General features: G+C 41.0%; 1 long non-coding RNA gene across 1 annotated transcript in view; it reads left to right on the plus strand.

Moving 5' to 3' along the window:
* Positions 1 to 8,838: 8,838 nt before the first annotated feature.
* LOC106938048 (uncharacterized) overlaps positions 8,839 to 13,937 on the plus strand; it is a 25,585-nt gene continuing 20,486 nt past the window's right edge. Inside the window, exon 1 of the long non-coding RNA XR_001422519.1 lies at positions 8,839 to 8,849. This is a non-coding gene — a long non-coding RNA (uncharacterized LOC106938048). The remainder of the gene's footprint in view (positions 8,850 to 13,937) is intronic.

Here is a 13,937-nt window from a genome sequence, read left to right on the forward strand (position 1 = left end):
TGAGCTCAGGCAAAAATGTAAACAAACTGGCTGCCAAACAAACATAACTGACCTAACAAAGAAATGACACACAGGGGTATATATACTGGCTGACTAGGCCAATTAAGACACAATAGGGGTAACTTAACAGAATACAATTACAAGTAACACAAAACAACTAAATTTGGCTAAACTAAAGACCCAAAATATGAAAATCAAAAATATTATAGTTTAAATACTAATATTTACTTAAATACAAAACTTATTTAAACAAAGAAACTACAAATTTCTCATGCCAGCAAGAACTAGTGGTGCAGTCCAATCAACATTTAAGCTTGCTGAGCCCTGGCCCTCATCTTTGTCTGACCACTCCAAGGCAGGTAAGTACCGGCAAAACAAAGAGTTAGTCTTAAGCAAACAAATTAAACTTTAAGTTGATATAAATACATATGTTAACTAAATGTGCGCGCTAACAAAAAGAACAAATGTATCCAAATCAACTAATAAATGTTTTACTGAACCTAAAGTGTTGTGTTTGTATGAAAAAATAAATTCTGCATAAAAGAGTTACTGACTTCTGACATCAGAGTGTAGCCATGGATTTGGCCATCACACACTCCCCCACTTCCTGGTCTTCACTCTGGCATCGAGAAAGGTAATCAGCAGTGGTGTTGTCTTTGCCGGGGATGTAATGAACTTTAAACCGAAATGGCTGCATTGCAAGATACCATCTGGTGATTCTCCCATTAGTGTCCTTCATCTTTTCTAGCCACTGGAGGGCTCTGTGATCAGTCTGAAGTGTGAATTCTCTTCCTAGCAAATAATATCTGAATGAGTCAAGGGCCCATTTAATTGCCAAGGCTTTCTTCTCCATTGTTGCATATCGCCTCTCTCTTGGCAGCAGCTTCCGACTGATGTAGGCAACTGGATGTTGATCCTCTGGTGGTCCCTGCAGAAGCACTGCCCCAAGATCCTTTTCAGAAGCATCAGTTTGCAACAAAAAGTCTTTTGTAAAATCCGGTGAGTGCAAAACTGGATTCTTACTCAGAGATTCGCTAATGTCCTTAAACGCTGCACTGGTATCTGCTGTCCACCTAACTTTGGTGGGACTTCAGGAGCCCGTCATGTCTGTTAGGGATGCTGCTCTAGCTGAAAAATTGGGGATGAATCTGTGGTAGAATGCAGCCATGCCAAGAAAAGACTGCAGCTGTTTCCTGGTTTGTGTGAGCGGACAGGATGCTATCGCATTGATTTTATCAACTTGAGGTTTCAGAGTACCACCTCCAATGGTCTGAAGTATCTGGGGCAGACCCCCAGATACTGTATTTCGATTCTAGCAAGAGCACACTTTGCTGGATTTATGGTAAGGCCTGCCAAACGCAGCCGATCCAGGACCTCCTTTAGATGGTCAACATGCTCTTCCCAAGTTCCACTGAAAACCACAACATCATCAAGGTATGCACAGGTGAATGCTGAGAGCCCACAGAGAACCTGATCCATTAGTCTTTGAAATGTTGCTGGGGCCCCATGCAGACCGAATGGCAGGACTGTGAACTCAAACAATCCCCAGGGGGTGCGAAATGCTGTCAGCTCCTGGGACTGTTTGGTGAGAGGCACCTGCCAGTAGCCCTTAGACAGATCAATAGTTGTTAAATATCTTGCTTCCCCCAGGTGCTCAATGAGGTCATCTATACGTGGCATTGGGTAAGAGTCAAATTTTGATATGGAGTTGAGGTACCTGAAGTCGATAGAAAAATCTTATTTTGCCATCCTTTTTCGGAACCAACACAACAGGGTTGCACCACTCACTTGTTGAAGCTTGGATGATTCCTAGAGACACCATGAGGTCCATCTCCTCCTTCAGCTCCACCCTGAAGAGTTTGGGTATCCTGTAACTCATACGCTTTATAACAGCGTCTGATTTTAGAACAATGCTGTGCTCCACCAGAGTGGTGCGACCTGGGCACTCTTGAAATATGTCAGAAGTAATAAGAGGCGTTACCTGAGACTGTTGCTCGCTGGTGAGATGGCTTAGGTCCAGCACAGAGGATGTTACTGAAGGCAAATAGTCATTAACTTCTTCCTCCTCCTCCACTCTGTGAATAAGCAACACCTCAGTTTCATTCTCCTTCCGTGGAACCCACTCCTTGAGAAGGTTAACATGGAGCACTCGACTCCCTCGCTGGAGACCTGGTGTAGAGACTTGATAGGTAGTAGGTCCAGTTTTCCTCAGTACTTCAAAGGGTCCCTGCCACTTTGCAAGCAACTTGCTGTCAGAAGTTGGCAACATTACCAAAACCTTCTGACCAGGAGCAAAACTTCTGTGGCGAGCTTTCTTGTCAAACTAAACCTTTTGGCGTTTCTGAGCAGCTGCCATGTGACTCTGAGTCAACTCACTCATCTGCTGCAGTTTATCCCTCATATGGAGGACAAATTAAATAATGTTGACAGGATCCTCTTTACTTTGATCTCCCTCCCATGCATCTCTCAGCCCTCTCAGAGGGCCCGGTAGAAAATGGTATATCTCAGCACTTCCTTATAATATCCTAAAATTATCTATAGACATATTGTGCTTTTTTGAGAGATACAGGAGACTCTAAGTGGTCTGAAAAACGACCACTGGGTGGCGGAATGGTTTGCTAGCCAGAAAAATAGCCAGGCAAACCCAGAAACTAGATGGAGCGTCCCGGTGGTCTGCCCTTGGGGGGGCGGGAGGGCGGTACCGCCCCTGTTGAGACTATGCACAACTTCTGAGTGTTCCCAAGAGCGGCATTGTTTATTAATTAATCAGAAAATAAGTCTGATTAATTATTATTGTTTGGAACCACTTCCAGAATTTAGGATGCTGAAGTGACTAAACCTTCAATGCAGACAGAACATCTGCATAGTGCACCATGAGATTAAAGAACATTATTATTATTTCTACAATATTCCAGTACTAGCAATTGCCTAAATTATTTTATAGTCGGAAATTCTGTATGAATGTTGTCTTTAAGTTGTGACGCTCATGTGCCACATTTTTTGAAAGTGTTCAACAGACCCTGAGGCAACCTGGCAGAGAGCTATGTCAAATTAAGCTACAACATCCCTGTCAGTATATACTTACTGATATAAATATATCAGTATATGTTGCTTCTCAGAGTCAAAACATTTGAAAAACTTGAATTCATATCAGGTTAGTATGCATCTAGTTTTACTGCAAATCACTAAAGCAATCTACATTTTCTCAAACAGAAAACCAAAACAGTATAAAAATAAGGACATTTTTTTGCCTTTTCATTGTCTGCAGTTCTTTACATTTTTTACTGTAGATATGAACCATGAGAATACTACATGCATCACAAGCATCAACATAAAGGCCATCAGGACAGATGAGGATACAGGGTCACCCTATTGAGTGTAAAACGTCAACGCAGGAAGTTTTTTTTTTTATTTTCCAAATAGCAGTGCTTGTCTAACAAGGCCAAATGCTTGTCCCTGCCAGGGCCTGAATTTAACAGAGGAGGTGATAAAAGGCCCTGGCAGTGACAGACTTCTCCAAACTGACTAACCTACACAAAGGCCAGAGGAACAGCGACAGCCTCCCAATGACCCCTGGATGAGCTGACCAAGTCTTGTCCCAAGCTGAACTGCCCATCCAGCATACTTTGACAGGAAGTAATTTTGGGAGAACTAGAAAAGCACCACAGGAAAAAATGAATTTATAAACACACAGAGCCTTTCAACAGTATGTATTATTCTTGATCCCTCCACGCTGGAGGGACTATGTTTCTCGGCTGGCCTGGAACAAGTGGCTGGGGAGAGGGAAGTCTGGGCCTCCTTTCTTAAGCTGCTAAGAAGATGGATGGATGGATGGATGGATGGATGGATGGACTCCTTGAGTTTATAGCCCCTTACACAAATCACTCTAAGGCAGAATTAGAACACTTTTTTTTCCCATCTCCCTGTGTTTTGTAAAATAACAAAGGGGGTCTAAGTCAACCCATCGCCATTACACACTTGACTCTCCAGACAAGGCAGTCTCAGTCCCATATCGACTGACTTGTACAAAGACCAGTCTACGTAAGATTCACAGAACAAGTTTCTCTGAAGTGTTCAGGGAAAAAGACATCACTGGACCTCAGCTAAATATAATTCCTCCAGCAGCCCTAATGCAGAAAATAACATAGAACCAAACAGTTGTCACATCTGATGCAAGTTAGATAGCCTTTTTCTATGGGTTTATGAAGTAACTGTTCCATGAAAGAGGATTTTGTTGCTTAAAATGTTTATTTTAGTCTAAACAAAGTACATTGTTCCAGTTCGACTTTTAGTTGAGTTTAGCAAACCCCACACAACAGACGTCAATCCCAACCAACCAGTGCTTGGTAGACTAAGTGACTGCAAGATGTAGTTCTCTAACACCAAAGTTTGGATATATACTTTTCCAAAAAAATTGTTGAAACTTGCACAATAAAGCAAATAAAAAGTCATGGATTAAAAATTAAAAGTTCTTCAACTTAAAAAAATTCTGAAAACACCTGAAATGTTTGGGAATGCACTTCTCAAAGAAACAATTCATAATTATCCAGACACCATAGTGAGCTGTTGACTAATTAAAAACACAGTGAAACAAAACAGTCTGTAGAAAAATCTCCCGCCTGGTAAAATAAACAGCCATCATGAATCAAACCACTCCAGTTGTTTATTGCCAATATAGCAGCTCGTCAATTACAACCGCCCGCTTTGGCAAATAATCAAGTTAATCACGACTGCTCCTTGAAGCTGAATATTTCCTCAATTGAATTTATTTTTTATTAATCAGAAGAAGTAAATTTAGCATCCTGTAACCACGGGTAGCTGGGGGATAAACTGTAATATTGTAATTAATATATTGAAGTATTTCAGGAGGGACAATGACAGGTTTGAATGGGGGTCTAATGAAATGGCATCGCAGCTTAAAGCACTACTTCATTCGCCTGTTCAGAATAAGTCTCCATGGATTTATGGCATTGTAATTTGACAAACATATGTGTGTGTCAGTGTGTGTGATTGCAGAAATTCACTCAAAAACAACAAATCCACCAATTTTTTCACACTAATGCATAATTGTGAGTTTATTGCAAATTTTACGCCAATATTGCTAACATTTGATATAAGTGAAGCTAACTCCCACCTGCAGGCGGCGGTATTTCTTAGCCTTATTGGATGTCAAGATATGATGAGTAAGAAAAATTAAGATAATTAAGTTCTTTAATGATCAAAAATGTTTGTGTGTACAATTCTTGTTTTTTCTCATCTTTTTTCTGTATTTAGATTTTGGTTGAGCTTTAATGATGAAAAATTCCTTATAAATATTTCTAAAATACATCAGTGAATATAAGTGAATTTGATTGCAAAAACAAAACCAAAAAATAAATAAAAATAAATAAATAAAAAAAGCAATCGTGAAATCCAGACAGATTTAGATATTTGCTCATCATGATGGTCTACTAGCTTAAGGAACTACTTACAAAGGGGATTTTGAGAGAAAATGAACAGGAGTGTTACTTTGAGCAACTTTCTAACCCTTCTCTGATATTCTGAACGTTTTTTGCTTCTTGATCAGAATCGATAGCAGAGTGAGAAATGTCCTTGGCATTTCTTTGCATTTTTTCAACATTAATTCATGCAGCTTGCCTCCATCCAGCCATGTCTGACTGCATATGTGTCAATGTGTGAGCGTCCATGGCCTCTGGCACACTGACACCTCTCTGTCCTTTAAGGAGGAGATGAAAAGCATTCCCGATGCCCTTCATGTGCTGCAAGGAGACGGCAGGAGAAAAAGACAGACAGGACACAGAGGATATCGCTTTTGTCCTTCATCTGCCCCAACAATCCTCGCCTTCTGCTCCATTACGGATGAGCATCGAGTCCCGAAGACGCTCGCAGGTATGACACAGCTGCCGCGCTCTGAATCACACCGACACACACGTACGCACCTTGCAGGTATGGGCCGGTTGCCATGCTCTAGATAATGGATTGCTGAGGGTGAAGCTTGTTAGCCGGTCACAGCTGACACTCCAGACACACAAGAGGCAAAAGCCAAAGAACGGAGCAGAGAGCAAAGGATACAGAGACAGCTCTGTTTGATCCCTCGGTCTGAAGCGCTTCATGATTCTTTTCCATTTTCTCTAATATTTTTTTCTCTGTAAGACAGATGGATTGGACCGCTGGACTTGACGTCTCTATTAACATTACATTACTGGCTGTAAACTAGGGCTTTGGCTCATCCAGGAACCAATTCATGATCATTTAACTCACATCTGTTTGTTAGCTTGGTATTTACGATGTACTTCGTGGGCTGAGAAATGTCCAAACCGGCCTCGTCTTATCGGAAAAGGTTAACCAAACGATGTTGTACGTCTTTTTCTGTTTCTCATTTTCTTTGCTCCTGTGGAGCAACCGATCTTCTGAACAGGTTCGAACATAAAACGGACCAGCAGGACTTGGCAGTGGTGCCAGATTGTAAATTTTTGGTTATGGCAGAGACGAGTCTGGATGCGAGTCTGGATTAATCAAAAATTAATCAAAATTAAGTCGCAAAAACAGACTTGAGACTCGTCTTACACTGATGCTCTGTAGATTGGAGACTTGACTCTCATTCAGAGTCAGGGACTAGGACTGGAGTCTCATGAAAATCATTATCTCATATAAACAGGACCAAATTTAAGCTGGGGACTGTTAGTCATTTGAGTAAATGGTTATTATTAGCTACGCTGAGTGACCTTATTCAAAATAAATGACTGGTTGTTACCCTAACATTACATGGAAGGGATGGAACAATTGGACCAATCACCTACCAATTCCGATTTTCACTGCTACAGGTTTTTTTTGTTGGGACTAATTTAGTGACTAGTTAACTTCACAATCAGTTCTCTCTCAGGGCATCAGTGGCTGATTTTCAGACCTTCGCAGAGATAGAGCGGATCGGCTTCTCATGTATCAGCATTGTCTGATACAAATATCTATTTTCTGAGACATGTCCTGTGGACTGATGAAACTGTTCAGCCATAATATCCATTGTTACATTCAGAGGAAAAACAGGGACGCTTGTGCCATCCCAAATGTGACTTACCCAACATCCACCCTAAGCATCCAGACAAACAGCTTACAATGTGGCTTAAAGACAACAAAGTCAGTGCTTTGTTGTGGCCATCACAAAGCCCTGAGAAGTTGTGGATAGATCTGAAAAGGTCTTCCCACAACCTTCAGTAAACTATGAAGAGATGCTTCTGAAAAGAAACCCAAAAGATGGTCTACATTATAAAGAACATTGTTCACAATTGTTTTTGTTAGTTATACTTTACCGTCCCAAAATTTTGACAAGTTTGCAGTCACAAAATACACACATCTAAAAACACACACACACACACACCCCACCGTCTCCCAGAAGGTCAGTCCCTCTGAGAATGTCCATTTGAAGTAAGGACCTCTGTAGCTAGCTGCTGATGGCCTGAGTCAGTATCAGGTGTGTGTGTGCATGTGTGAACTTCAACATACATGTACTTATGGATCTGTAGTATTACATTTAATCACACAAATTAAAATGTTAGATGTAAATATATGTAAGTAAGGAAATGCAATGTTTCTATTACGGGTTACTAATTATTTAAGTGTGTGTGCGTCTGTGTCTGCGTGCGCGCCTGTGTGTTTGTGTGTGATGTGTGTGAAGGAAAGACGGTGCTCCTGTGGCAGCAGTGTGTCCGTTACCTCCTGGTAATGGATCCTGATGGCCATGGGCAGGCCTCCATGGAGCGGGGGTCTGGATTTGTCTGTGTGACCTCATCCTGCTGCCCTAACCCTGGGAGGGGAAGCCCTGAGGGGTGGGGAGCCATGTAGGGGGCCGGGTCACCATCAGCATGCATAACGCTCAACATAAACACGCACTGTTAGCCTTGTTTAGTGGCAGCAGAGTCCAGGAAGCTGCTCAGACAATCTGCTCGTCTTTTGGCTTCTTTTTTTAAAATACAACTTTTGAAAAACATCCGTGTTGTGGCATTTTTATACTCCAAGGAAAAGAGCCGTCTTGTCTTTAAAGTGTTGATAAATAAGATGAATGATGCACACATATGATGAGTCTTTCCCAAGGCCATTTTAAAATGATCTCTTCAGTAAACATTAGAAAGTTTTTGTAGGATGGATTTCTTTTTGGAAGATTAAAAATGCCTTTAAATCCCAAACAGATCTTCTCTTTCTGGTAGAAAACTCACATTTTATGAGTAAAAAGACAAGAGAATTATTCTTTCCCTATTTTTTCCTCTCCCTCCAAGTAGGTGAATGTCAGAAAGAGGGGAGCGGTTCAGATAAACAGCACTCTCAGGGGAGAGATGACCTTTGAGATCACAGTCAGGGGGATAAAGAGGGGGAAGAAGAGGGAGAGGCAAAAAAAAATAGGTTGAGTACAAAGAGTGCAAATCAAGACAGCAAAGGATGGAATACCAGGAAAACTATGAAAAGGGAACACAGATTAAATATTTGAATAAGAAAGAGAAGCTACTTAAAACTTGTCTTGTTGGATTTTGACTGGTCCACTCTAGCATGGATATTCTTTGTAGCTCTGTTCCAGGTTTTCTTCTAGGGTTGTCCTCCATTCAGCTCACGACTCTCCTCGTGAAATAAAACCATCTCTACATCATGATACTGCCATCACCATGTTTATTCATGGGGATGGTGTGTTCAATCTTCAACTTTGCCCTCGTCTCACCGGAGCACCATCTACTTTATTTGTTGCCTTGTTTTCTTTTGTTCCAGTTTGATCCTGGTAACAGTTGTAGTATCCGGCCAATTCGGTTCATAAAAGCAACTAGTGAAAAGACTGTGGTTCAGAGAAGACCATTCAATCCCGTTAAGTCTTTAGCTGTGTTTCCATTAGATTTAAAATAGCGTAAATTGAAATTACAAATGGAAATATGGCAACTTTGAAAAAAATACATTCTTTGATAAAAAGTTTTTGCGCTGGGATGAAGTTTTTTTCTCATCTGTGTGCAAAACTGCAATGAACACACTTTTTCCACGTCACATGAGTCACATGATCAATAGCCAGATGTTACCACTGGTGAAAACCACGAAAAAGATGACAAGAAGTAGTTGGAGGACGATGATTTTTTTTTCATACAATGTATGAAAAACCACCAGAGCTCCACCAAAGCTCTCACAGCATCACAGTTCATAAAAAGTTGTGTCATTCCAACATGTTGAATCCATAGCTCTTCTGTAAAATGGCTGACTACAATTTCCTCAAAACACAGCATAGCTGCTCCCAGCTAGGCGGGGCTTGTCCCTCCAATGCCTAAATAAGACGCCAAGATCTCTGATTGACTGACAGATGATGAACGCCATTGATAAATTATGACTTTTTACGTCCATCACTGCCTTGATTTGTAATAACTGAACAAACTTATTCATTGTGATTTCATTTTATTTCTTATTTGATTGAAACACCACAATTGCAAAGCTGTATCTTGTTGACATTAGCAGAATGTCAAAGATTTGCACATTTGTAATGGAAAGCCATTGACTTCTCTGACGTCTTCATAGAACAGATACATACTGGGACTCAGTCGATGAATTGCAGTGAAATATGTTTGTGGTTCTTCTGTAAAAAATAATAATTTCTCTATTCTTAGAGAAATTAAATTTTTTACTTCAGTAAAGAACACAGCAGGGACGAGTAGTGTCTTAACTCATTAGCAGGGCTTTCCCTCGTCTCCACAGGTAACTGTCAGTGGTCATAAGAGTGAATCTTCCTCACCTTCTGAGTTAGTCAAGAGGAGAACTGACGTGACACATTCCCTCATTGAGCCCAATCCTTTCAGCTCTCCATCTCCCATTTCCTCTCCTCTTAAACTTTTCTTTCCTCCTGCACCTCTGTATCTGTCCTCCTTTCAGTCTTCTGTTCGATCTCTCTCTCTCTGAGCTTTTTTTGTTGCTGCTTCTTCTCTCTCCCACAGTGGCGGGGTGACATCAGTAGCCCTAGGGAAGTGCTTCGCTGTGGGAAGGAGCCTTGGCTTTAAGTGGCTCTAAGTGGCTCTTGCTGTTTGTCTGTTTGGTTGTTTATTTTCTCCTTCTCTCACCCTGGGCAGGGAGGAGAAAGGGACACTTAGCGTTGGGGAGACTGCAGCGTGGCCAGGCGGGGAGGTTGAATACCGCTTAGGAACCTGCAGAGTTCACATGTGAGGCGAGCACAGAGAGACAAAGTGCAAGTTTATTATTGCAGTTTGCATGCGCTTGTCATTTTATCATTAGAAATGTTCTACAAGCGTCCGATGGCTAGTGAGTATTTTATTATTTTGCTGTAATTATGATGTGTGTGTGCGTGGGGTCGTGTGATCGTATCGACAGAGCAGAAAGGTCCAGGTATGACCTTCCAAGATGACATTATTTGCCATTGATTGCCTCCGCTTTCATTTTTTTTGTCTCACTAGGAGTACAGCACCAACAATTGGCCCCTATTGTTCGGTTTTTAAAGACAAACAGCCACACTGAGTCCATTCATAAAAAAGGTAAAACAGTGCTGCAGATCAAATCTGAAAGTTCCAGCTTGACCAAGGATCAAGGCATCATATTTTAGAGTTACATTATTTGACATAATTAGGAATGTATATATGTAGACAGCAAGCTGATGCTGGAGGTGAACACAGTGAAAACAAGATTACAGTTAGTTATTCTGTGTTCCTACATTTCCACTGACTGATTTCAGTACTTTTGAAATTAATCTAAAACCTTCTAAACCTTGACACGCTCCAGTTCTAGTAACTATTCCTGTAACTACCTCCATATCCACATCAAGAAACAAGGTAGGAAATGTTAACCTGATTACATATTAACCTAAGAAATCACTTTACTTTCTAAACTATCTCAAACTTTCTGACTGGATTAATGTCTGCTGTTAATGTCCAAATAGCAACGTCAAACAGATTACCTGTGCACACATCGACTCAACTTTCAAATTCTTTACCAGATTCAGCAACTGGAATTGTTATTCAGATTGTTCAGACTTCACTGTGGTGTTCGTTCTCTCTGGAACAAACTAACTGTGGTTTAATCAAGATAAACCTCCTTCAAAATGATATTCTACTTTTAGATTTGACAGAACGTCTGCTCTGTTCATTAATCTGAATGAATTTAAATTTTCAGGATTACTGAAATTGGTACTAAATATTCATAAGTCAAAACAGGCCAGAATAATTTTTTTTTACAATTAAAAATGTCAAAACATAACCTCATTTTTAAAGTATTTTAAGAATGACTGCTGGCAAAGGCAAGCAGCAAACACATGATAATTGAAAATCCGTCCTTTCAGATAGTTTCAGTGGAAAGTAACTTTTATTAGCATGATTGCATGTTTTTCCAAGATGAAGGCAAACAGGGCTCTAATTTCTCTAAGTGCTATGTAAGCATGAGCAGCTAATTCATGCGCGATGCCAGACAGCATGTGCTCGTACATTGTGTGTGTGTGTGCGTGTGTTTGTGTGCGTGTTTGTTTGTAATACCCCCACAAGGGGAAACCCTGCTTTTGGGTATGGGGTCAGAGTTAGGACTAAGGTATGAATTGAGTTTTGGTTAGGGCTAGGGTTAGGTATGTGATGGTTAGGGTTAGGAAAAGGGTAGAGGTAAGGTTTAGGCTGTAGAAATGAATGTAAGTCAATGGAAAGTCCCCACAAAGATAGCAACACAAACATGTGTGTGTGCGTGTGTGTGTGTTTCCAAGGACCGTTGCAAGTGCATCTTACTGTGTAATGCGTGCAAGGCCAGGCAGATGTATGAGTCCCTTTCACCCCCACCCCCTCCTCTAAACGGTCACCTCACCTCACACGTATCAGTGCTCACTCGCCTCACAAATGAACACTTCCACATGATAATGAGGATTACCTGCATGGCCTCACTCTGTTCCTCTTGTCCCTATGAAAACACAACTAAACACACGTTTGCTTTTCTGTCCTTGTGCTAGCCTCCCTCTGTCGTTTTTTCTCGTTTCCCTTGCCTCCAGAAACACACGCACGCGCACACACCTCCACTGTCCTGACAGTCTCAACTTGAGCAGCAAATAAACACAATTAGCCACGGCTCTGCAAACACACATCGGGGTATTGTTCTGCTCGCGCTCAGACCTTAATCTCCGGTGGGACTTTGTGAGTGTGTGTGTGTGCGTGCGTGTGTGTGTTAATGTGTGAGGGCAGTCGAGGGGAAGCATTGGCGAGCCCAGCTGACAGAAGGGGCTTCCAGCCCTATTTCTCCCCTGCCCCTCAGAGGTTTCCACGACGATGATCAACTCCTCGCGACTTAGTCCTCGCTGTGCTAGCCTCGCTACCCTCATGCACATGCACACAAACACTGTTTGAGCATTTGGCTTGAACTCGTTTCAAACACACTCCCGGCCCCTTCGGTCAGAGCCAGATGTTACAGGGCGAACAAAGGCACTGAGTCACAAGTTACTGTTGGCGACAGCAGGTTGGGCCCCAGGTCATTATTAACACACACTCCTTCAGTTGACCGGCTCACTACGCAGCACATCCACCAAGCGCTCGCCGGTCCTTCCCCTTCAGCGGCTGCGCGTTCTGCCTGGATAATTGGAGAGCAGGTATCTGCCTGACAAGATTTCTTGCAAGAACAGCTACGCGACCGACTGCCTAATTACCGCACTTTAAGGTGCCTCCAAATGTACTAGCTCCAGACCAGCGGTCACACTCACACCAGCAGCCTGTAGCATGTTGCATGAACATGCTGCAGGCTACCTTCAGCCTTCATTCAGGCTGGAGTAGTCGATGTTAGTGAGGAATTTTCAAAGGAAACCTTGGGAAATGCAGAGTTTGTGTTGGTTTCCTCAAGGAATGCTATTGGAATGTTGGTGATCCAATAAATTCTAGTGCTGCTTTACTCAGAAAAAAAATTAAAGATCCCAACCAATCCAAGGCTTAAATTTCTAGATTCTGTGCATTTTGGTTCTAAATATGAATATAATATGAATATAGAAGGTAGCAATTGAGTTATGATAACTCTGCCTCCCACCCAATAACCGCTAGAGATATTTACCAGATCCCTGGGCACCCTACAACGATAAGCTGGTATAGACAAGAATGGATGGATGGATTGATTGATTGCAGATATTTAAATGTGGAAAACTGATGAAACAACCAATTAAACACATTAGAATGGATGGACAGATGGGTGTTTGGACGGATATCTTTACAAAACCTAACATAAGTGATTAGACTGATTTTAACAAGCCTTGAAATATAAATATTTTTCTGCGCCTTTTTGCATACTCACCTAAACCTCAATCAAATATAGTTCTATGTTTTCACACAATAGTTCAGATTTTAGTGATTGTAGGAGTTCTCTTTTGTATTTGGTAAAAAACTATGATCCATTTCATATTGATTTAGAAACAACAATACTAGTATTTTAATTCAGGAATAATTCAGAAAGCAATATTTCTGAATAAGAATTAGGTTTTCAATGGGGTTCAGTGCAGTGGTCTTCATTTTTACCAGCACTGTATATATAAAATGATAATAAAGGATACATAAAACAATTTAAATAATGTGTGCTGCTCTAACTATGTGAGTTCTGTAAAATGCCTTGATGATGGTATTTAACCTGCAAAACATTTGTGGTTGTATCTCTGCTGTGGATCACAAACCATCAGAGATTCTTAAAATCATTGGCAGAAGTCAAATTAAAATGTAAAAAAAAAAAAATCTTGATTGAAATATAAATATTGTACAAAAAAATAAAATAAAAAAAATGTTCATTGGAGCTCCATAAATGGAAGTGTGAGTTTTGTATGTCAATATAATGTGTCAACTTGAAATGGTCATTATTCTGGGAGACAGAAGCTGAAAAGTTTTTGAACCACTGATCTCATGTATTGAGAGAAATCAAAACCTATCTAGATTCTGTGCATTTTGTTTTCTAATTTAGTCTAATTTATGTTT

Source organism: Poecilia latipinna, unplaced genomic scaffold (genome assembly GCF_001443285.1).
Source record: "Poecilia latipinna isolate Pla-1442-1.1 unplaced genomic scaffold, P_latipinna-1.0 Scaffold2494, whole genome shotgun sequence".
Taxonomy (NCBI): domain Eukaryota; kingdom Metazoa; phylum Chordata; class Actinopteri; order Cyprinodontiformes; family Poeciliidae; genus Poecilia; species Poecilia latipinna.